At 42.6% G+C, this 3,691-nt stretch overlaps 1 pseudogene; it reads left to right on the top strand.

The window, feature by feature from the left end:
* The first annotated feature begins 342 nt into the window (after positions 1-342).
* Positions 343-1,137, top strand: LOC134378689 (small ribosomal subunit protein eS6-like; annotated as a pseudogene).
* Positions 1,138-3,691: the final 2,554 nt, after the last annotated feature.

The following is a 3,691-nucleotide window of genomic DNA, read 5'->3' as shown; positions in this document are numbered from 1 at the left end:
TGACCTGTTGGTCATTTAGGAGTATGTTGTTTAATCTCTATGTATTTGTACAATTTTGAGAGTTTCTCTTGCTATTGATTTCTAATTTTATTCCATTGTGGTCAGAGAAGATACTTGGTATGATTTCAGTTTTTTTATATTAGTTGAGACTTGTCTTGTGGCCGAATATATGACCAGTTCTGGAGAATGTTTCATGTGCTGATGAGAAAAGTGCATTCTGCAGCTATTGGATGGAATGTTCTATAAATGTCTGTAAGGTCCATTTGCTCTATAGTGCAGTTTAAATTCAATGTTTTAGGGCCTCTCTTTCTTGGTGCCTCAGAGTTGTTCAGCTACTTCAAGATGAAGCTGAATATCTCCTTCCCAGCCATTGGGTGTCAGAAACTCATTAAAGTGGATGATGAATGTAAACTTCATATTTTTTATGAGAAGTGTATGGCCACAGAGGTTGCTGCTGATGCTCTGGGTGAAGAACGGAAGGGTTATGTGGTCCAAATCATTGTTGGGATTGATAAACAAGGTTTCCCCATGAAGCAAGGTGTTCTGACCCATGGCTGTGTCCACCTGCTGCTGAGTAAGGGGCGTTCCTTTTACAGATCAAGAAGAACTGGAGAAAGGAAGTGCAATTCTGTTTGGGGTTGCATTGTGGATGCCAATCTGAGCATTCTCAACTTGGTTATTGTTTAAAAAAGGAGAGAAGGATATTACTGGACTCACTGATAAAACAGTGCCTCCCTGCCTGGGGCCCAAAAGAGCTAGCAGAATCCACAAATTTTTCAGTCCATCTAAAGAAGATGTTATCCACCAATATGTTGTAAGAAAGCCCTTAAACAAAGAAGGTAAGAAACCTAGGACAAAAGCACCCAAGATTCAGTGTCTTGTTACTCCATGTGTCCAACAATGCAAATGCCATTGTACTGCTCTGAAGAAACAGCACCCTAAGAAAAATAAGGAAGAGGCCACAGAATATGCTAAACTTTTGGCCAAGAGAATGAAGGAGGCCAAGGAAAAATACCAGATACAGATTGCCCAGAGATATAGGCGTCCTCTCTGAGAGCTTCTACTTCTAAGTCTGAGTCCAGTCAAAAATAAGATTTTTAAAGAGTAACAAATAAATAAGATCAGACCTCAAAAAAATATCCAATGTTTCTTTGTTGAATTTCTGTCTTGATGATCTATCCAGTGCTGAGAGTGAGGTGTTGAAGTCCCCAACTATTATTGTACTGGAATCTTCCTCTCCCTTTAAAGTTAATAATATTTGCTTTATATAGCTGGGTGTTCCAATGTTGGGTGTGTATGCATTTACAATTGTTACATCCTTTTGCTGAGTTGGCCCTTTTAACATTATATAATGACCTTCTTTGTCTTTTTTTTTTACAATTTTTGATTTAAAGTCTTTTTTATCTAATGTAAGCCATTCCTGTGCACTTTGGGCTTCCATTTGCATGGAATATGTTTTTTCATCCCTTTACTTTCAGTCTATGTGTGTCTTTACAGATGGAGTGAGTTTCTTGAAGGCAGCAAATTGTTGGGTCTTCTTTTTTTATCCATTCATCCAGTCTATATCTTTTAATTGGGGAATTAATCCATTTACATTCAAGGTTATTAATGATAGCTGAGAACTTACTCCTGACATTTTGTTGATAGTTTTCTAGTATTTTGTATATCTTTTGTTCCTTTGTTCATCTCTTATTATCATTTCAGTTTGGTATTTTTCTGTAGTGATAAGGTTGATTCCTTTCACTTTCCAACTTGTGTACCTGCTTTACCAGAGAATTTTGTCCTTACATATGTTTTCTTGTTGATGGTTATCTTCCTTTTGCTTCCAGATGTAGCATTTCTTGTCAGATCAATCTAGTGGTGATGAATTTAATCAGTTTCAGCTTATCCATGAAAGACTTTATTTCTCCTTCATTCCTGAAGGATAGTTGTGATGGATATAGCACTCTTGGCTGGCAATTTTTTTCTTTCAGTACCTTGTATATGCCATCCCATTGTCTCCTGGAATGTAAGGTTTCTGCTGACATATATGCTTTTAGTCTAATGGGGAGTTCCTTATATGTAACCTGACACTTTTCTCTTATGCTATTTAGAATTCTCTTTGTCTTTGGCTTTTGACATTTTAAATATAAAACTATAATATCCCTTGGAGAAGACCTTTTGAAACTGAACCTATTTAGGAACTTTTGAGCTTCCTGGTTCTGTATGTCCATATCTCTCCCAAGATTTGGAATGTTTTCAGCTATTATTTCATTAAATCGGTTTTCAATGTTTTTTCTTCTCTTCTCCTTAGGGAATGCCCATAAATCAAATATTTGTTTACTTAACAATGCCCCTTAGTTCCTGTGTTGGGTCTCATCTGACCCTCAAGCAGCTGCAATGGTGTTGGGTTCCAGGTGCAGGTGCTCAGAATGGGTGTAGGGGGATCCTGGGCTCACTGTCTCATGAACCTATTGTGACACCTAGGTCTTGGGATGCAGATTCATTCTCTGTGGCAAGGTTGGATGTCAATTGCCCACTGCAACAAGATTTGTGGCTCTGGGGTCACTCCTGGCAGGTTGGGCTCTATGGGCTAGTTTATAGCTGTGACTTTCACCATAGGGGGCAAAGCAACAGCACTGGCTTGACTCTAAGGGAGAAGGGGTGCTCTCATGAGTTGGACCCAGTAAGCAGAGTACAGCTTCAATTTGGGACCCAGAGCAAATGAGGTTCAGTCATCATTTGGTTCCCAGGGGGTAAAGCACCAGGTAGTACTACCTCTAGCCACTGAAACAGTGGGACTTGGCAATATCTCAGTCTCTGTGAGGCCTGGTGCAGAGGCAACAAGGACCCAGAATGGCAGGGTGCAGCTGTCACTTGGGCCTGAAAGATCAGGGAAGCAGCATAGCACTGACTTCACTCCCTGTGGAAAGGGGTGTCTCAGCAACTCAGTCTCTTGTGGAATAGTCCAGCTCCAGAGAAGCAGAGTACTAGAGTTGTTCAGCCCCTAGGGCAGGGTGTCCCAGCTCAGCCACTGCTCTTCAGCCCTGGGATGCACAGCTGCTCATTTTGGTTAAGAAGCTTCTTGGCTAAGCAGCTTCTCTGCCAAGATAGTGACTTCCCAGGGGAGATGCACCACTTCGCCTCAGTACCAGGGGGCATGAGGGCGGAGACAGCAATGACTGGGAGGGGTAGTTAAAGATTCCCCAGAGGAAGTGTACAGTTTTTCAGTTTCAGCTCCAATCTTAAGGGGGGGGGGGCACAGGTGCAATGTAAGGGATGGGTGCAGTGGCTCCACCACTGCTTAGTCTCTAAGGGTAGGGTGTAACAGTTGCTCTCAGTTCAGGGAAGTCAGTGCAAAGGTGGCTTAGTCTCTGGTATGAAAGAGTTTCACTCACCCCAAGGGTAAGACCACCTTCCAGCAGCAGTTCCAGTTCTTAGATGGCACAGGAACCTCAGAAGTCACAGAGAGCAGGTCACAGTGTCAGCTCCTCTGGGGGAGCACAACTGTGTGGACTTCAGGCAGCTCCCTCAGCTGGACAGCCTGCAAGGACTGCCAGGGTCCCCAGTGGTGAGTATGATAGCTGTCCAAGGTGTTGATGAGTGCTGCCAGGGTCTTCTTGCTTACCTTTTCTTCACAGGGAGAAGTTCCTGGTGCTGAGGGATGGGTGGTGGAGGCTGGATGTTTCCTTCTGTTCTCTATGTGGCTCTC

Source organism: Cynocephalus volans, chromosome 5 (assembly GCF_027409185.1).
Source record: "Cynocephalus volans isolate mCynVol1 chromosome 5, mCynVol1.pri, whole genome shotgun sequence".
NCBI classification, from domain to species: Eukaryota; Metazoa; Chordata; class Mammalia; order Dermoptera; family Cynocephalidae; genus Cynocephalus; species Cynocephalus volans.
Note: the sequence above shows the minus strand (reverse complement) of the source record. Positions and strands in the feature narration are given on the sequence as shown.